Source organism: Hyperolius riggenbachi, chromosome 4, assembly GCF_040937935.1.
Source record: "Hyperolius riggenbachi isolate aHypRig1 chromosome 4, aHypRig1.pri, whole genome shotgun sequence".
NCBI lineage: Eukaryota > Metazoa > Chordata > Amphibia > Anura > Hyperoliidae > Hyperolius > Hyperolius riggenbachi.
In genome coordinates, this window is record NC_090649.1 from 33647383 (window position 1) to 33669128 (window position 21746).

A 21746-nucleotide genomic window follows, 5' to 3' on the forward strand; every position below is an offset into this window, starting at 1 on the left:
TACCTCGTTTCACATATGTCTTCCGACACACACCGGTATGGATCCCAAACTCGATCTTTAAAAAAATAAACAAAATAATGACTAATTTTCTATGGGCGGGGGGGGGATACCACGAATTTCCCTCACTTCCTTACAACTTCCCACCTCTCTGGGAGGTATGGCCCTTCCCAATTTTAAACTTTACTTCTGGGCATCTGCACTGGTAACCATCAGATGGTGGTTTGCTCAAGACCAAAGGAACACAGCCTCTATACTGGAGGCGGCGGTGATGGGGTCACTTGAGGGACTTTCCCTCCTACCATTTAGAGGGGAACAAGCAATTACTGACTTACCAGACCCTATGGTTCTCACCATCAAAGTTTGGGACATGGCCAGGAAAAGATACCAACAAACGGACGTATACTCACCCTTCACTCCCCTGTGGTGTAATCCTCACCTGACCCATTTCAAACACATACCTGACCCTATTCAATGGTCCAGGTGCGGTATTAAATGGCTAAAACACATTATTACAGAAGGACAACTGACCTCCTTTGACATGCTAAAAAAAGAATTTTCACTAACAAATAAGATGTTCTTTCGATACATTCAAATAAGGCACGCAGCAGGGGCACAGTTCCCTAGAGGTGTTGTACTTAAATCAGATCCACTAGAGGCTCTTTTGTTGCAAAAGCACCTTGAATCCCCTCTTTCTGCAATATACTCCACTATAATTGACACTTCAACTCCTAGAGTGGCTAAGGCACTACAGGAGTGGCAGAATGATGTATCTGAACTGGAAGAATCTGAGTGGAGAGATATGTTAGAAGACATGGGATCTTACCTTATATCCATAAAAGACAGGCTGGTCCAACTGAAATTTATCTACAGAATATACTTTACTCCGCACCGTCTGGCACAAATGTATCCGGGGAGGTCTGATAGATGCCCCAGATGTGACCAACGACAGGCAAACTTTATCCATATGGTTTGGTTGTGCCCCCACATACAGATCTACTGGAACCAAATAAAGACTCGCCTCCAGAAAATCTTTGAAAGACCGATCAATATTAGCCCTAAAACACATTTACTGGGGGTTGCGGGTGACATAGCTCCCAATAGAAGGCTGCTGACACTTTGGGATCTTTTATGCTATTATGCCAGGAAAAATATTACTACCCATTGGATCAGACAGAGTCCTCCAACAGTAACAGAATGGATAACAATGGTAAACGCTGTCTTACCTTTTTATAAACTAACATACATTCAAAGAAAGTGTCCTCTTAAATTTGACAGTATCTGGACCCCATGGATAGAACATCTTAAAGATCAAGGTATCGAATATGATATGTAGAATTAACGTGTTTTACACCTAGAAATGGTTGGCTATATTTTACAATGCAAGCAAGACCTGGGGGGATAGGGTGGGGGGGATTGGGGTGGGATGCTGAGGGTTTGTATGTTACTTGTTGTGATGTATAACCAAAATTTCAATAAAACTTATTTGTTAAAAAAAAAAAAGAAGAAAGACGGTGGTCTTCGCCCGTGTATAGATTATAGACAACTTAACAAGATCACCATCAAAAACCGTTACCCTCTCCCACTCATCGACGATCTATTCTCACAGATTACTGATGCCTGTGTTTTTTCCAAGTTGGATCTGAGGGGGGCATATAACCTTATTCGTATCCGAGAAGGCGACTGTTATAATTTAAGTAGGCCTCAGTTACTTGGCCTGAGTTTTATGTAAAAGGCTTGTCTGCAGTGTATGCCTTTAAAATAGATAGAGGTTTGGTGATGCAGGCAGAGGCATCTCAGGGTCTGCGTGTAGCAGAAGCTACACGCAGATACTGAGAACATGTTCCTAAAGAAGGCCATCGGTTTACTCTGACCTCCACTTACAGGACAGGAACAGTAAACATTGGCCATATTTACTAAACATCCACATGCCTGCATCTGGGTCAAGTGCCTCATTGATTATTAATCGAGTAGGCGGGTATGATGACACCACGAGTGGGTCCACCAATAGACTGATATAGGGGGTGGCGAAGATGATGTCATATTTAACTCTTTCCTAGCCGGTATTAAATCTGGAGCGAGCGATGGAGAACTCACTTCTGCTTCTTCCTTCCGCACTAGCTCGCAATACTGACTGGAACCCAATTATTTCTTTAAGCATGTTCTTCCTTTATGTAATCTGATATAATGTCTGCTGTACATAGGTAGTTTAGTGGAACGTAGGTTAGCAAGAAGTGCCTGAGTGACTTCAGTAGGGAGTCTAATCATGAGCTTGTAACGCAACATGAAGATTGGCATGACTAGGATATGATGAATGTATCTATCTGTATTTCTGTAGTCCTGAATAAATAACGTAAACATTGAAGAAGCCTGAGAAAGTCTATCTACTGTTTGCTGTGTGGAGAGTCAAGTGATCTCACAGTCTGTGAGACGATGGTGTCGAAGCAAGGTGATAAGAACAGTTTATAACAGTGGTGCCTGAAATCCTTCCCTGCCTAGCAATACAGGCAGACGGGGCCGGGGCCGAAGAAATTGGTTTCAAGATATTCCACAGCAAAACAAGCGGAATAGACTGTAAAGCTTATCAAGCTGATACTGATAAGCTGGTGTGAGTGTGTGGGAGCCAAGCACACGGCAGCGATTCGAGAAATCAGCGGCGAAACTCTTGGACGTTACACTGTGACTACATTGTGCACTGTAGTCACCAGCCGAAATATGGGTCGAACGGGACACTCCGGGGCCAGCTCGCAACTCGCTGTGGGAGATGTCGATCCACTGAGCCAGTCCAGTGTGGGGACGGAGATGACGGTGATTAAACGCTCAGAACGTTCCGGAGTCCATGGAAGTTTCGCAGGTGAAGTTGCGGGAATGCTGATGTATGGCCAAGAATCTGCTGCTCAGGCAAGTTTGATTTATGTTGTTTTATTCTGTGTTAATTGCAGCGTGGAGGCTGCGGGCTTCGCATCTTGTAAATGCAGGGTGGGGTTGTCAGAGTTTATGTGTTTTGTTTGGTTTCTTCGGATTCAAGTTTCCTGTGTTGCATATTTACGTGGTGGTTATTTCTGCATTTGTTTCAGGCATGTTTTTGCTGGAAAGAAGTCGATTGGGTTTTTTTTTTCTCTTCTCTTCTCTCCCCGTCTCTACAGAGGCTGGGAAGAATGTCCAGATAGAGCAGGGGGGGGGGGGGGTCCCCCGCAGCAGGAGATAAGCCAGCGGTGCTTCTGTTAGTACTGGATGGGAGGGAGAGGGGATAGAAGAGGAAATCGAGTGTCTTTCTGTTTGTGAGATGTTCTGCAAGTTTCTCGTATTTCCAGTCAGAGCTGCTAGCATGCTTGTAAATATCTGTATCTGTTATGTTGTTTAGCCAGTTTGTCTGTTGTGCGTTTCAGCAGTATTAGCTTTTAATATGGTTTAGAGTTAAACTTGAGTAAGTTTGAGTTATGGCAGAGATAAACTGCAGATGTTTTGTGAGGAGAGAGAGGGTTCCACGTTCCTGGGTGATGCTAGGATGTAAAATATTTAGCATTGCAGCTGTGACACGGTTGGTCTCAAGTTTGGCAAGCATCCCAGAGAGGATAGGTAGCGGAAGGCTGACTCTCGGTAAAAGGTATCGATGCTGTTATTTTTTTTTCTCTCTGCACTGTGTCATTCTGCATAAAATGTATTGTGTTGTTGGGTGTGTGACGAGCTCCGGCTGATAACGGTCTCAAAAGAAGTTCTAGCTGGGATGTTAACAGTTAAAGCAGTTAAAGTGGTTTGGAGTCGTATAGCTCGCTCGGGCGGTTCTTAGTTATGTCTGTGATAGAGTGAGAAAGATTCCTACGTCTCTGGGGATCCGTATGTCTGATTGCAGTTCGGATTACAGCTGAGACGTGAAGGAATGCTGAGGCTGATCTTTGGGTAAAATGGATAGATGCTGTGTAACTATGCATAAAAATGTTTGTTCTGTGTGCATTTTGTTTTCTCTCCTAAGATATAGGAAACGAGAGGCTGCTATGGGAGCAGCCATCTTAGCTGGCAGTCCAGGACTCAAAATGGCGGCAGTGGAGAGAGCCCGCCCCCGAGAGTCATGGCCCCCACACGTCATGGCAGGAGGGGGGGAGGGGCTGGGGGATCCACGTCACGTCAGGCTGTGCTCGCGGCTGTAGAAATACAGAGACATTCTCCTGGGTGTCTCGGTTCTCAAAGTATTTCCCCAGAGCTTTTCCCTGGGTCCATGGAGAGGAATGCCAGAATAGGAAGTGTTTCCCAGCTAGGTGCAGGGACACACGTAACAGTGCAGATCAGGAAAGGGTCTGTACTGAGTTGCTTATAGGATTATTCCTCTAAGTGGGGCACCTTAATGGGTGGTGCAGCATAAGTTCCCAATAGAAAAGGGGGGACACCGCATCAGGGGGGGGGGTGCCGGAGGTGGAAAAAAGGGAGTTGACCAATACGGGTTTCCGTCGCCGCTGTTGCAGAGCAGTAACGTTTTTTCCGGTTTTGTCGTGGACAGAGCCAGAGCTGGACTGGGAGGTCTATGCTGGGCTGGAGCGTTTTTTTTGTGCGTTTTTTTTCGTCCACTGATTGGTCAAATATGTTTTTTCCAGCTCCTATCATTTGTAGCACAATGAACTAGGACTGACAGCAGTTCATGGGGCAATTATACAGATGATAGAATTGCTGTTTACAGAGTGACAGTGTATCAGTACGCTGTTTGCCATGTGACTACCTACCATGTGGGCATTCAGGGATCTGCATACAGGCATGCGACGCTGGTATGCTTAGCCCTGCACCCTGTGTAGTTTAAGTGCAAAGTGCTCCTTCCTACAGGGAGGCAGCCGTTTTTTTGTGAAGTCTGGGGGTGGTGGCACGGCAAACATTGGTCAGAGGGTACAACACACAGAACTTCTAGCAGAGCTGGTATCGCGATGAAGTTCTAGATAAGTAAATGCGATAATGAGTAAGAGCATTGCAGGCTCACCTGCAAAGCAGCATCAGGTGTGGCATCCGTAATCTGTGCATGCGACGGCCGCGCATGGACAGATAAGGGGGGATGTGGAGTGAGCTGCAATGGGGTGAGAGCTTCCAAAGGTGAAGCGAGCTTCCATAGGTGAAGTCCGAGGGAGCATATTGTAAACAGGTAAGTACTGAGGATAGTACTGAGGTAGGGGGGTGAAGTTTAACTCCAATCTACCAATAAGAGTAAACAGAGTTCATGAGAACCATAAAGCAACGAGATCAATTACGGTATATATTGATCAATTTAAAGTGTAAAGAGTACAAGCCGCAGGGCGAATCCCAAATCATTAATAAGAATTGATTTGTTTGTATTTCGATTTCAGGTGTTTGGCAATATGGAATTGAGACAGCTGCAGTGCTGGCAGCAAAGATGGAGATGTCAGTCGGATAAGCGAAAGGTTCCAGATGCCGATCTAAGTTTGGAGGAACACGAGATTCCTGAAATCGGAAAGAGACTAAAACACGAGATTCCTGAAATTGGAAAGAGACTAAAACACGAGATTTCGGAGATCGGAAAGAGACTAACAAAACTGTCTGAGCAAAGCATAGTGCAAATTGCTAATGTTTTTCTTTCCCAAGGTGGTGCTTTTATAATGAAGAGTACCGTGCTGATGGTTATCCTAGGTTGCCATTCCGTCCTAGGAGAACGAAGAGAGGACATTCTCATGTATAATAAGGGGTTAATGAGAATGCAAGGCCCAAGCATGTTAATGTTGGGTGACAAAGGTACTGATCCTTTCACACCTCCCTCCGCTTGGCACAGATGGACCATGCAGGGACGGAGGAAAAGAGCACTGGTGCCAGGAGAAAACAAATTTCATGGCACAATGTGGGTGAAAGGTCTGAAGGGTCAGGTGTGCGGGCAGTGGGGATTGAATGGCAGTGTAAATCTGCTATTTAATACCACACTCCCAGAATCGATGCACCGATCCAAAGGTTTGTTAAAAGGTACATTGCAGTACAATGGGTACGTGCAAAAGGTGGAGTGTGTGATTCAGGGGTACCTTGTCTTGGTTATGCAGAGTGAGATGGTTCCAGATTGGAGAGGAACGAGCAGGAGGCGTCAATTCTCCTGCCGGAGAGACGAGGGGGACAACATCACACTCTGGAGCTACCAACAGAGAGTGCCTCTGAAACAACTATACACACGTAAAGGCTGGAAAGCCGAGGGTGGGTGGTTCTCGAAACAAGAAGTAAAAATAGAGATCAAGCCACATTTCCAGGTGACAAAGAGGGTGGGGAGAGCGGTCCCGGGGGAGGGAAAGCCCACACAGGGAACCCCATTCACACCACACGGGTCACAACAGGGGACGATATTACACAGTCCATATGCAGCAGCTTATCCTCATGATAGTTGGGTAAGTGAAGAGGTACTCTTAATTGAAAGATTGCAGAGAGTACTGTCTTCCCGACCTCAGGTACATATTGTGCCTCAGGACGTAAGGGGGGAAGAGGTCCAATCAGGACGGTTGGGGGCATATTTTGTCAGGGAGATGCTTAAAGATCCTGTCCAACTGAGATTGGACAAGGGGAGATATATTAATTTTTCTGGAGAAGGATCTTTTGCATGGCAGCTTCGAGATGTTTGGGTGAACAAAGGGAAACGGTGCAAGATTCCTTTAGGCACCGCCACTTCCTTGGTTCCCACCTCAACCCGTGTCTCACACCAGGACCTGAGAGGTCAGCCTTTTTTGGTGCTAGACGGGGAGGTGAAGCAAGTAGAGTTGTCCTCATGCGGGCAATTCTTGCAGAAGTACCTGCGTTGGCCGGGGCAAGTCAAATTTAGTGAAGAAGCCTGCAGGCTCAATAACGCAGAATGCGAGGCTACCATTCAAAAGATCCACCCTGAAGCCCAACCGATAGTTCCGGTGGCGGAAGGAAAGGTTTGGTTTTTTAACATAAGTTCTAATGATACATTCAAGGTATATTCTCATAATTGTTCCGATAAGGGGGAGTTTCCAAGGGGAACATATTGTGGGGGCGGAGATCCCATATGGATCCAGTCATCCAGGTTGGATGACGTTGTTTCTCAAATTGTTAAGAGAACTCTAAAGTGCAAAGTTTCACGGGTAGTTCCCGTCCTGAAAGAGAACACGACATGGGACAAAGGGGAACAGGTTTTGATCCAAGACGACCACATTTTGTTACAAAGGTTAAACAAACAGTACACTAAGCTAGAGGTACGATTTCACCATGATACAGGTGATCTTCACGAGGTAGAATACAAAAATGAGCAGGTGAGTTCCAGTCTGACCTGGTGGACAAAGGTTCCGGTGATGTTCCAGGGACACTCGGACTGGGCCTCTGCGGTTCCAAAGTTCTTTCTACACCCACTGGTCGTCTGGATGGGGATGACAACTTTAGGCATCATTATCCAGGTGAGGTTGCGTGTTAAAATTACGTAAAACAAATTAACCTGGTTCAGAGATTGGTGCCTCATAAACAATCTACTGAACCAATAGTTTAAATTAAGGGATCTACAGGGTTACGGGTATAGGTTTAGTAGTACCTGTGATGGAGCTGATTGTATAAAGGCGCTCTTTTAGAAGGCACCTGGCACTGCTCCATCGAGTAACAAACAAAACGAGTTTCACTTTTCTGTGGTCATGCAAGTTTGTGAGTGATACGCAAGTGACGCAAATGCTGAGCATGTGGTATTGAGGGACTTAGAAGTAGGGCCTCCCCAGAGAGCCTGGTTACAGGAAGACCAAGAGGTCTTGCTCTCTCTCTTCCAGGGGTAACCGCCTAGAGCAGAGAAGTTGTGTGAGCACGAACATCGAAAAGTGAAACATACAAGAAAGAAACCAGGTACTGGGAGGTTCAGACGCTGGGATCTGCGGGTCAAGTCGTTTTAGGGGGGATTGTTATAATTTAAGTAGGCCTCAGTTACTTGGCCTGAGTTTTATGTAAAAGGCTTGTCCGCAGTGTATGCCTTTAAAATAGATAGAGGTTTGGTGATGCAGGCAGAGGCATCTCAGGGTCTGCGTGTAGCAGAAGATACACGCAGATACTGAGAACATGTTCCTAAAGAAGGCCATCGGTTTACTCTGACCTCCACTTACAGGACAGGAACAGTAAACATTGGCCATATTTACTAAACATCCACATGCCTGCATCTGGGTCAAGTGCCTCATTGATTATTAATCGAGTAGGCGGGTATGATGACACCACGAGTGGGTCCACCAATAGACTAATATAGGGGGTGGCGAAGATGATGTCATATTTAACTCTTTCCTAGCCGGTATTAAATCTGGAGCGAGCGATGGAGAACTCACTTCTGCTTCTTCCTTCCGCACTAGCTCGCAATACTGACTGGAACCCAATTATTTCTTTAAGCATGTTCTTCCTTTATGTAATCTGATATAATGTCTGCTGTACATAGGTAGTTTAGTGGAACGTAGGTTAGCAAGAAGTGCCTGAGTGACTTCAGTAGGGAGTCTAATCATGAGCTTGTAACGCAACATGAAGATTGGCATGGCTAGGATATGATCAATGTATCTATCTGTATTTCTGTAGTCCTGAATAAATAACGTAAACATTGAAGAAGCCTGAGAAAGTCTATCTACTGTTTGCTGTGTGGAGAGTCAAGTGATCTCACAGTCTGTGAGACGATGGTGTCGAAGCAAGGTGATAAGAACAGTTTATAACAGCGACGAGTGGAAGACCGCGTTTAATACACCTGACGGTCACTATGAGTACCTTGTCATGCCCTTCGGGTTATGCAACGATATCTTTAGAGATGTATCAGGCAGATTCTTAGTGGTTTATCTTGACAACAGTTTAATTTTTTCGAAAGACTTGCAGCAGCATAGGCAGCATGTTAGGTTTGTCCTCCAAAAACTACGTGAGAACCAATTATACGCCAAGTTGGAGAAATGTATTTTCGAAGTCAGGGAGGTAGCCTTTCTGGGATACATTATCTCCACATCTGGGTTGGCAATGGATCCTAGTAAGGTCGCAGCAGTCCTGGAATGGCCACAGCCTTCAGGCCTCAAGGCACTGCAGAGGTTTTTAGGATTCGCCAACTATTACAGGAGGTTCATTAAGGGGTACTCTTCGGTGGTGGCCCCTATGACTCAGTTGACAAGAAAGGGGGCTGATGCTAATAACTGGCCATCTGAAGCAGTTAAGGCCTTTGAGTTGTTGAAAGCAGCCTTCTGTTCCGCTCCCATCTTGCGTCATCCTGACGTCACCCGCCCCTTCATTGTGGAGGTGGATACGTCCGATATAGGAGTCGGCGCAGTTTTCTCGCAGGCTTTTGGCCCGGATGGTAAGGTCCATCCGTGTGCATACTTCTCAAGGAGGTTTGCGCCGGCGGAGAAAAATTATGATGTGGGGAATCGAGAGCTGTTGGCCATCAAACTGGCACTGGAGGAGTGGCGCCATTGGTTGGAAGGGGCAGAGTTCCCTTTTACAGTGTATACAGATCACAAAAACCTCGAGAAAGATAAGAGGTTAACGCCCAGACAGGCCAGATGGGCGCTTTTCTTTTCTCGTTTTGATTTTGTGATCACGTATAGGCCAGGTGACAAGAACGTTAAGGCTGATGCCTTGTCTAGGTGCTTTGAGCCTGAGTCTGCCCCATCTGCTACCCCCACTAATATCCTCCCTGAAAAGTACTTTCTGGCAGCTACTGAGATCTCGGAGGATCTTTCCAAGGTGCTTTCGGCATGTCAGGCTAATGTTCCTAAGGGGAAACCCGAGGGTCTCCTGTATGTTCCCATCCGCTTCCGAGGGCAAGTGCTACGTATGTTTCATGAACACAAGAATGTGGGACACCCTGGCATTGCCCGTACTCAGGAACTGTTGAGTAGGGCTGTCTGGTGGCCTTCTTTCATGTCCGACTGTGAGGAGTTTGTCAAGTCCTGTTCTGTCTGTGCCAGGTGCAAATCCTCCAGGAAGGCTCCAGCCGGGTCTCTCCAACCCCTGCCTTCTCCACAGGTTCCATGGTCCCACATCTCCATGGACTTTGTGGGTGAACTGCCTGAATCTGATGGTAAGATCGTCATCTGGGTCATAACTGACAGGTTCAGTAAGATGGCACATTTTGTTGCTCTGCCCGGGTTGCCGTCTGCTCAGGATTTGGCAGAACTATTTGTGCATAACATCTTTAAGCTTCATGGAATTCCTGTGGATGTGGTTTCAGACCGAGGGGTACAGTTTGTATCTAAGTTCTGGAGGTCCTTTTGCAAAGATTTGGGCATCTCTCTGTCTTTGTCGTCTGGCTACCATCCCCAGACCAATGGGCAGACAGAGAGAATCAACCAATCCCTTGAACAATTCTTGAGATGTTATGTGGCGGAGGCGCAACATCTGTAGGTGAAATTCTTGCCATTTGCTGAATTCGCTCACAATAATCTCAGGAACACATCTTCCGGGTATTCTCCATTTCAGGTCGTTTACGGTAGATCACCCAAATTCTCGTCGCTTCCAGTCAGGGAGTCACCTCTTCCGGCTCTCCAGGAGTGGCAAGGAGCCTTCAAGAAAATTTGGGAGAATGTCAGGTACAATCTGAATAAGGCCTTTAAGATCCAGAAAAAGTATGCGGACAAGAGACGTTCCATTGAATGGAACTTTGTTCCGGGGGATTTTGTTTGGGTATCCACCAAACATATCTCTCTCAGACAGCCATCGGCAAAACTGGGTCCCCGGTTTATTGGGCCTTTCCCTGTGGAAAGAAAGATTAATGATGTGACATACAGGGTGAAACTACCTGCCAGTCTGAGATGTGGCAGGACATACCATGTCTCCCTATTGAAACCTGCTGTTAGGGTAGACTCGGCTACCCCTTCTCCTGTGGTGGTCGATGGGGAACTGGAGTATGAAGTTCAGGATATCCTGGATTCTCGCATTGTACGCAATAAAGTTCAGTATCTGGTACACTGGAAGGGGTATGGACCAGAGGAAAGATTATGGGTTCCCCTTCGAGATCTGCATGCCAAAGAGATAAGAAAGAAGTTTCATGAGTCACATCCCGGGAAACCTGGAGAGGCATGTCCGGAGGCCACGCCTGAAAGGGGGGGTACTGTCATGAGACGGCGGCCTGACCGCATTCAGCAAGCGTTACTTTGTGATAGCCCTCAGACCTTAGCTAGATCCGAGAGAGACAGTCCTAGCTGGAGCAAGGCTCCTGTCTCTCATCAGTCAGTCTTTGTTGTTTTCCTGATTATTGTATATTTGTATGTAACCTGATCTCTGTAATAGTCAGCCAGTCAGTTGATCTAATAGTCAGCCAGATAGTGATCTGACAGTCAGTACCATCGTGGGCCAAGTGCGGCTTGCCGTAACTAGCCCACAACAGTCAGATTTGTTATTTTCCTGATCTGCGACATATATTGGTTTTGCCAATATATTCGCAAGCACTATTGTTATCTGTGCCATGTTCTGATCTCCCGTTGCCGAACCTCTGCTTGTCTATTTCACTACGAGTTCGGCTTTCTGACTTTGTACCTCCGCCTATCTGATTTCCGTTACTGACCTTGGCTAGATTTCTGACTCTGCTCTCTGTTTCACGATTCGGTACTTCGCAGCCAGTTTGTTACCGAACCGTTTCCGTCTGACTTTGCCCCCTTAAGTGGTTCTCCCACTAAAGGGTTTATTCTGCTGAATCCCTCCTTGCGGAGGTCTCAGTGGTTCCCCAGTACATCATTGCTGCTGGGGAACGCGATTCTAGCGTTACGTCATCTAGTCGCAGAATCGCACACACTGCATTTCTCTTTTAGAGGTAGCCAGTCCTCTTAAAGATATCAGTGTGGTGGGTTTTCCACTGTCGTTATACCCGGTATCCAGAGTTACAAATAAATATCCGCATTATTGGTGATTCCGCAGATCGCCACATAATCGGATATATCAGCATTATTGGTGATACTGCGGATCACCAACAATCTGAATACTCTGAGTGTGCACCAAACACCACACAGTGTTACACTTGCGTCATCAGGGGAGAAAAACGTGTGGTCATAACACCTGGCATAGAGGGGAAGTCTGGTATCAGAAGGAGAAGGGTGAGCAGTTGGAGTCCTTAAAGCCCTGCTCTCCATGAGTGACACCTCCGCTTCTATTACCTATACAGACTGTTACCACAATCTACAACAGAAGAGGCCAGTGAAATGCGTAAGTACCTATGTACCAACGTAAGGGAACAGTGGCATTGCTAGGATTCTAGAAGACCCAAAACACTTATAGACCCACCAGAGAGAGAAATCATTAGAGATGTCGCGAACAGTTCCAGGCGAACTTTGGGGGTTCGCGTTCGCCTGCATTAGGCGAACTTTTGCGGAAGTTCGATTCGCCCCCTAGTGCTCTATTGAGCAAAAGTTTGACCCTCCATATCACTGTCAGCAGACATATTATTGCCAAACACACTTCTCTCACTGCTGGAGGTCCGCCCACCCTCCCTCCTCCAAGCAAGGTCCTTATACCATTTGACTCAGTTGTCTGCCTACACTAATTAGTTATGGGACAGCTGCTACACACTCTGCTAGGGAGATTTTAATTAGCCTCTAGTGGGTCTCCCCCCACCTCCCTCCTCTCTTCTACCTATTCCCTCCTACTGGAGGGAGGAGGGTCTCTTCTGCCAGGGAATTATACTATTTTAAAAACCAGTATACATCATACCATGGCTGGCAATCGAACCCAGCTTTCACCGTGTGGTGGCCAAGCCACCCTAACCACTGTACCACTACAGTAGTAAGTGAAACTGGCCTAAAATTTACCATTTATGCTCAATGCAATAGAAACAGGTTGCTTACAGGGAACCTTAACTGAGAGTGATATGGATGTTTCCTGTAAACAATACCAGTTGTCTGGCAGTCCAGCTGATCTTTGTGACTGCAATAGTGGCTGAATCACACCCTGAAACAAGCATGCAGCTAATCCAGTCTGACTTCAGTCAGAGCACCTGATCTGCATGCTTGTTCAGGGGCTGTGGCTAAAAGTATTAGAGACACAGGATCAGCAGGCGATTCAGGCAACTGGTATTATTTTAAAAGGAAAAATCCATATCCTTCTCCTTTTAGGTTCCCTTTAAGGATTTGTAGCATAAAAGCCAACTCACATTGGCTGAGATTTGAACTTGGGTCTCCCTGTGTGGTGGGCATGCACCCTAACCACTGTACCAACTGAAGCTGGCCTAAACATTGCCATTTATGCTCAATGCAATAGAAACAGGTTGCTTACAGGGAACCTTAACTGAGAGTGATATGGATGTTTCCTGTAAACAATACCAGTTGCCTGGCAGTCCAGCTGATCTTTGTGACTGCAATAGTGGCTGAATCACACCCTGAAACAAGCATGCAGCTAATCCAGTCAGACTTCAGTCAGAGCACCTGATCTGCATGTTTGTTCAGGGGCTGTGGCTAAAAGTATTAGAGACACAGGATCAGCAGGCGATTCAGGCAACTGGTAGTATTTTAAAAGGAAAAATCCATATCCTTCTCCGTTTAGGTTCCCTTTAAGGATTTGTAGCATAAAAGCCAACTCACATTGGCTGGGATTTGAACCTGGGTCTCACTGTGTGGTGGGCATGCACCCTAACCACTGTACAAACTGAAGCTGGCCTAAAAATTGCCATTTATGCTCAATGCAATAGAAACAGGTTGCTTACAGGGAACCTTAACTCAGAGTGATATGGATGTTTCCTGTAAACAATACCAGTTGCCTGGCAGTCCAGCTGATCTTTGTGACTGCAATAGTGGCTGAATCACACCCTGAAACAAGCATGCAGCTAATCCAGTCTGACTTCAGTCAGAGCACCTGATCTGCATGCTTGTTCAGGGGCTGTGGCTAAAAGTATTAGAGACACAGGATCAGCAGGCGATTCAGGCAACTGGTAGTATTTTAAAAGGAAAAATCCATATCCTTCTCCGTTTAGGTTCTCTTTAAGGATTTGTAGCCTAAAAGACAACTCAGATTGGCTGGGATTTGAACCTGGGTCTCACTGTGTGGTGGACAAGCACCCTAAGCACTGTACCAACTGAAGCTGGCCTAAAAATTACCATTTATGCTCAATACAAGAGAAAAAGTAGACAAGACAAATAACATTTATATCACACTTTTCTCCTGGCGGACTCAAAGCACCAGAGCTGCAGCCACTAGGGCATGCTCTATAGGCAGTAGCAGTGTTAGGAAGACTTGCCTAAGGTCTCCTACTGAATAGGTGCTGGCTTACTGAACAGACAGAGCTTTGAACTCTGGTCTCCTGTGTCAGAGGCAGAGCCCTTAACCATTACACCATGCAGCCACTGCTTACAGATATGTCGCCAGACATGGCCTTCTCTTTTGTGTTCAACAGTTGTCCAAAGAGAACCCCAGATAGCCAGGTAGATTCATATCTCTCTCTCTTCCTAACACTGCTACTGCAATTCAAAAAGTACCAAAAAGTAGGTGACAAAGTACTATAAAAATTATTTTGAGTATTTTCTTACTTGTAAGCTGGTGGCTTACAAGGCATGAACATATGACCTAGGACAGTGATAGGCAAACTTTGCTCTCCAGCTGTTCAGGATCTACTGTTAGTGAAATGGGTAAAGGAGAAGGAGAATACCAGGAAATGTCATTTATACCTAAAAATAGGTTTTGTCTTTCTCTCTGGCTGCCAGCTGGCTGAATCCCCTATCAGAATGAGTGAGGAGATAACTAGGCTCATACACATGTCCAACATAATGCAAACCAACCGCACAACACAACCAACCTTACATCAAGTTGTTAACACGACAAGTACGTACACACGCACCAACCAACTAAACAACCAACTCAGTTAACCATTTCAGCCCGCAGGTATTTTTCACCTTATGGATAAAAGGAATTTTCACATTTCAGCACTCCTTTCTTTCATTCCCCAATAGCTTTATCACTACTTATTACACAGAAAGGATCCACTACCTTGTTTTTTCTGCCACCAATTAGGCTTTCTTTGGGTGGCACATTATGCTAACAATTATTTTATTCTAAATGCATTTTAACAGGAATAATTAAGAAAAAAAATAGAAAAAAATCATTATTTTTCAGTTTTCGGCCATTATAGTTTAAAAATACCACATGCTATCGTAATTAAAATGGTGAAATGTCTGGTGAAATGCTGCTGCATTGTGTATTTTCTGGTGAAACGCTGCCAGTATTGTGTATGTTCTGGCGAAATGCTGCCGCATTTACGTATATTTTTCTGGTGAAATGCTGCCACAACAAGTGTAATTTCTGGTGAAACGCTGCCGCATTACGATTATTTTCTGGTGAAACGCTTCCGCAATATGTTTATTTACGATTATTTTTGGGTGAAACACTGCCGCATTATGATTATTTTCATGGGGGGGGTGACACGGAGGGGGTGAAGGCTAGGGAGGATCGGAGCGAAAAAATTCCGGATTCCGCCAGGTCTAAACTCCGTCGCTATGAAAATTCCGCCGGATTTTTAAGAAATTCCGTGGAATTCCGGATTCTGACGGAAAAATTTAAATAATCGCAAATGAAACCTTGTTTATGCTATATGGTAGCCCATAGACCCTATACACTGTTCCCTTTGTACTTTTCTCTCTTCTCCCTCCCTCTCCCCCTACAATTCCCTGGAAGACGTCATCTTCCAGGGAATTGTAGAATTTCAAAAGCCAGCTGTAACGATTGGTGTCAACACGCAGAGAGAATCTGATTATTGGTGATCTGCAGAATCACCAGTAATACAGATATACACCAGATTATGAATGATCTGCAGAATCACCAATAATCCAGGTATGTCTAACATCTGGACACCTGAGATATGAGTGTTGATGTAACAGTAGTACTTTGAGTGAAAACCACCAGCGGAGCTGGAGGTAAGAGAAGAATGGAATTCACCCCAGACTGTGGGAGAATCCCTGTAGGCTAAAGGCTCCCTAGGAGAGGGGCCTATGCCTGGTTGCAGGATGCCCTGCTGCTAATATGAACAAACTTGCCTTCACTAGATGTGAGATCCTATCTCTCTACACCCTAGTGGCGGGCTAAGGTAATGCAAGTACACAATGCATGCCTGGGGTGTGAGATAAGTATTCACAATACCCTGGAAGTAGTCTATCTCATAACATAGAATGATACATCAACCTAGGCTTGGGTGTGAGGTCCGTAGTCACAACACCCTGGAACTAGTCTAAAGCATAACATAGCATAAGACAGTATCCTAGGCTTGGGTGTGAGGTCCGTAGTCACAACACCCTGGAACTAGTCTAAAGCATAACATAGCATAAGACAGTATCCTAGGCTTGGGTGTGAGGTCCGTAGTCACAACACCCTGGAACTAGTCTAAAGCATAACATAGCATAAGACAGTATCCTAGGCTTGGGTGTGAGGTCCGTAGTCACAACACCCTGGAACTAGTCTAAAGCATAACATAGCATTGAGACAGTAATCTGGCTCAGTGTTAATTCCCAGGTCCTTCCTGGTTCTAACACACTCTAGGATCTGACTAAGGTCTGTGTGCTAACACATTAAGTATTCGCAACGGCAGACAACGTGAGACTGAGGGACAACAGGTTATATAGTGCAGCGCTAATCGGCGCCGCCCAGTCCCTTCCAGCCAATCCGCATCCACCTTGGGATCAGCTGACCAGGGGAGTCAGCTGATCCCTCTCTGCTTCCCATAAAGCTTCTGTCTCTCTGCGCGCGCATGTATTCCTCAGCTTATGTGCACAAGACGGCTGTACAACATCAGACACATGTCGCCGCGCGTAGACCGCCGGACTAGATGCGGAAGTAGCCGCCACGCCGTCAGAGCACGCGGCGGCTATTTCGCAATCCTTCACACCAGCTTACATACCTTGGCCGGGAATTGAACCATGCTGAAGCCAGCCTAGTTCAAATCCTGAGCCTGGCCAATACATGTGAGTTGGCTTTTAAAATCCTACAAATCCCTAAGCAAGCTAATTTTTCTCTTGTATATATCATAATGGCACATGCTAGGCTGGCTTCAGCATGTAGCATTGTAGTGTGATGTGTTGGTGGTATAATGGTTAAGATAGCAGCTTACAGAGTGGTAGGCCTGGGTTCAAATCCTGGGCCTGGCCAATATATGTAAGTTGGCTTTTAAAATCCTACAAATCCCTAAGCAAGCTCATTTTTCTCTTGGGTATATCATAATGGTACATGCTAGGCTAACTTCAGCATGTAGAGTTGGTGGTGGTGTAGTGGTGAAGAGAGCTACCTACTGAGCACTAGACCTGGGTTCAATTCCCGGGCAAGGTATGTATGCTAGCTTTTGAAATTCTACAATTCCCTAGAAGACGGGGGTGAGGGAGGAAAGGAATCTAGAAGTCCAGGAGGAACTGTTCTTTAAGCAATGATGTGCAATATCGGTCTTAAGTTAAAGAATAGATAACATTTAGACTCGGGTTGAAAAAGCTCTGTTGTGGCCTTATTAACCACTTAACAACCAACGTCAGCCGATAGGCGGATGCAGGTCACAGTGGTGTTTCCATGGAAAGTTCAAGGAGGGTGTCTCCGTGAACAGCCTGCGAGCCTCCAATCGCGGCTCGCAGGCGAAAATGTAAACACGCGGGGAAGAAATCCCTGCTGTTTACATCATACGGCGCTGCTGCGCAGCAGCGCCGTAAAGGAGATCGGCCGGGGATCGCCGGCATCTGATAGGCTGAAGCTGAAGCCTATCAGAGGCGGCGCAGGATGGATCGCAGTCTTGTGCCGCCCATAGGAAGGAGGGGAGGGAGGGAAGGGGAAGGAGGCGGAAAATCGCTGCGGAGGGGGGCTTTCAGGAGTCCCCCCCCCCCGCTGAATGAAAATAGCCGGCAGCGATCAGACCCCCCCAGCAGGACATCCCCCTAGTGGGGAAAAAAGGGGGGAAGTCTGGTCGCCCTGGCTGCTTGCTGATCTGTGATGTGGGCTGGAGAGCCCACGCAGCACAAATCTGCACAAACAAGCCCGGTCCTTAAGTGGTTAAACTATTGAAACCTGATCAAGGTGACTTTGGATTCTGCCCTATGCCTTGTAACAAACTCTAGTCCATGTGTTAATCCAGTTTTACTTTCCAGTGGCTTTCTTCATAGTTCTCATAGAAAACTGCAGCTGGTGGAAAACACTTGTTGCAGGTTTTGGCAACTTTTGCAGTTGGATTTGTGTATCTTCTTTGTTAGCGCTTTTATATCACAATGCCATTCTTGGGTATAGCTGCAGACAAGAGTCCTCACAATGAGTCCCTCTACTGATGGCATGTGGTATTGAAGAAACAGATTGGCAGAAAATCAAAACTTGCAGCAGTGTTTGCAGTAATCTCAAAAGCATAATGAATGCCATACCGGTGATTATAAACATTCACATCTCCACAAGTACATTTCCAGGAAGTTCAATGTTTCTTGTGAACTATTTCAAAAAGCTGAAAGATCACACATTGATATTAGTTTGGAGATATGACTGATAAAAACACCCCTTGTAAGCCTTAAAGGATTTCTTAGAAGCGTAAGATGTCAGAAGTATGCAAAGAGTTTTGCACAGGATAGCATGCAGAAGGCATTGTTTGACATTCAAAGTTTACCAGGAGTGGGGTTCAAACCCACGCAGATATATATCCATTGGATCTTAAGTCTAACGCCTTACCCACTCAGCCATCCTGATTTCTGCCATGCCAGTCTGCACTTGAATTGGGAGCTTAAGGGTATGATCGCTCTGCCTTTGGATGCTTGGACACTGGATAGTATGGACCTCCTGTATCCTTGATGAATCTTTCTGTGACACTCTGGTTAACTGCTTGATATCATAAGAAACTCCTCCGGAAGAAACAACATCCCATGAAAATCTCTGGCTTGCTGAAAGGCCTCTTCATGGGGTGAAGAGGGCATAACATATGTTGGCCCATTGGGGCACACTAACTCCACCACCCATACAGAAAAAAATAGCAGGTGACCCTAAAATTGTTCATCATTTTTAAATATTTTTTCCTGTTTGGGGCTCTGATTTGTCAAGTATGTTTTTTTAAGCTTTTTCTCAATTTTCAAATTTCTAGCACACTGCACAAGAATTTGTACAAGGGTAAAAAGACACTTTTAGTATAAAGAGGTGGGCCAATTAGCCTCTATTCATGGTGTATTGCGGCCCTAAATCCCCTCGATCCAAGAGGGAATGGCAATATTTAAGGATAAAATAGATATGAGGTTGTATATTGGGGTTATTCATTTTAAAATCTAAAATTATGTTAATAAAATTCATGATTTTAAATAGTATAGGAGATAGGAAGCAATTTAGCAATGCCATTATGCCAGCACGCAGAGGTGCACTGATTTTTGCACATGTTTATTTATAGTACAATGGTTGCACTTTTCACAAACATGTTATAAATCATGGAGTGTTTTTTGTATCTCTTGTTGTCACTAACGTAAATTATATTTAATGTTTACAACTTGCACTGAATGTTATTATGATAGTCTGTCACAGAGTGCAGCTCAGCACTACAACACAAGCTCAATGCAAGTCTCTCGCCGCTGGACGGCAAGTGTCCGCCCCTCACCCCCGACCTTTACTCTCCCATACTCCACACCAATGAGACAGCGCTGGGGGCGTGGCTTGACGGTCCTCTGTAAGAAGCCGCACAGCCCTGTCTCAGTAAGGACACACGCACGTGAACAAGCGCCGGGCTGGCATGAAACGGCTGTAGTGCCGTCCACTCATCTCCCTGGTCACCTTTCCCTTACACACCTCCGCACCTTCTTCAACCGAGGTTTGACACCACTTTTTTTCCATGTCAGATATGTCAGAAATGTTTGTTGGTGGCTGAATGACTTAATAAAAGTGCTTAAAGAGACAGGTGCACAGCATTTTCTTTATGTGCCATGTGTCCTTAGTTTGTGCTCTGCACTGGCCAAGCTTGCTGCACGTCTCTTAGCCCGAATTGTGAGCCACCTTAAAGTTGCAGGTGCATGGGGTGAAGATTTTTTATTATACAGATTGCAGGACTTTTGGAGCGAGGCCCACCCCCGAGCAGCTAGCTGAGTGCCAGGTGATTTTTGTACCACACCACAGCACAGAACCCGGACAGGTGAGACACTACTCTGCTCAAAACTCTGCAGGGGTTCCAGGGAGCAATTGTTTTGTTGGACGGGACACCTTGGGGGGCCCCTATAGGCTCTGAGGTCCTGGGGCCTTTGCCTCAATGGTAGTGCCTGCCCTGCCTGGGTCTACACAGATTTATTACATTTCGCTCATCCATATGAACAATACCATAAGCAAACATATGCTTTGTGAGATCACAGAGACTGAGATTACAGGGGTGAAAAAGACTTTCAAGATTTTGGCAAGAAATGCCTATACCAATATACTCCAACAAGTATTAGGAAATACAAACAGAATATCTTGAGATATGATACTCTGGCTTAACAGGAATTGTTGACACAGCAACTTCACATTTCCTAGGAACTGTAATGCTGGGCATACACGACTCGTTTTTGAGTCATTTAGATGGCTCACTAGATAATTTCCGACACGTCCGATCTCCCGCCCGATCGTTTCGCCGCTCGATTTGTAATAGCAGTGAATGGAAAAAGATAAGAAAAACGAGCAGAAGATAAGAGAATTGACTGCAGAAATGAAGCGCCGAAACGATCAAACAGGAGACTCGAACGGCAAAAAAGAGCCTTGTATGCCCAGAATTAAAGGTACAATGCCATAAAACAATACAGTCCTCACAGTGGGAAAAAAATCCTTGGCCCATATGCAATTAACTTTTGCTCCTGAGTTTTCTCCTTGATGATATTTTCACACCTTGCAATAAAATGTCTTTTAAACCACCAGCAAGAAAGAAAATACTCAAAATAGTTGTGAACTGGGTATGGGCCAAGCTTATGTTTATCAAGTTTGTCCTCTGGAAACTCAAAGGGCCTGATGAAATGATAACAATCAGCAGTGGTAAGGGCTGGTGATAGCCTAAGTCTTGCCAACACACTAAGCTGTATGATTCACACACAAGTGTACTGTAAATATTAGCTCATCTGGCTGTAAAAGATAAAACTCGCCTGCTTGTCCCGATGTTATTTTCACTTGACTCATTAAAGTGGAGCTGAACTCAGAACCAGGGGCGTAGCAATAGGGGGTGCAGAGGTAGCGATATAATTATAAATTATATAAATATATAATATTTAAATTTATATATATTTTATATATATTATATATATATATTATATTATTATTAATTAATAATTATAGATACTTATTTATATACTTAACTGTGCTAGAGGTAGTGATGGGCGAACACCTGGATTTTCGGGTTTGGGCCGAACAGGCCGAACATGGGCCAGATGTTCGGCATGTTCGGCCCGAACCCCGAACTCAATGCAAGTCAATGGGGACCCGAACATGCCGCAATATGGCCCCCCTATGGGGTCGCAGGCATAAGGGGGGAGCATGCCCCGATCGCGGGGGGGGTCGGAAATTCCCCCCACCCCCTCCGCTAGCGCTCCCCCCTCTGCCCGCTTCCCCATAAAAAAGTTGGCGTAAAGTTAAATATTACCGGTGGTGGCTGCTGCAGTGGCTGGCTGGCAGTGGTGTGAATGAGGAGGAGGAGTCCGAGTATGACGCGTTGAGGCCGGGCATTTAGTAGTTCGGGCGAACCCGAACGGTTTGGCCGAACACCATCAGGTGTTCGGCCGAACTCGAACATCACCCGAACAGGGTGATGTTCTGCTGAACCCGAACAGTGGCGAACACTGTTCGCCCAACACTAGCTAGAGGTGGGCAAAGCATGTTTTCTTGTTGTGTGCTGCAGCCCCTCTGTACTTATATATTTC

General features: G+C 45.7%; 1 non-coding gene across 1 annotated transcript; it reads right to left on the reverse strand.

Annotated features, from left to right (window-relative positions):
* Positions 1-18502: 18502 nt before the first annotated feature.
* Positions 18503-18585, reverse strand: TRNAL-UAA (transfer RNA leucine (anticodon UAA)). The gene has a single exon. It is a non-coding gene; the product is annotated as a tRNA-Leu (tRNA).
* Positions 18586-21746: the final 3161 nt, after the last annotated feature.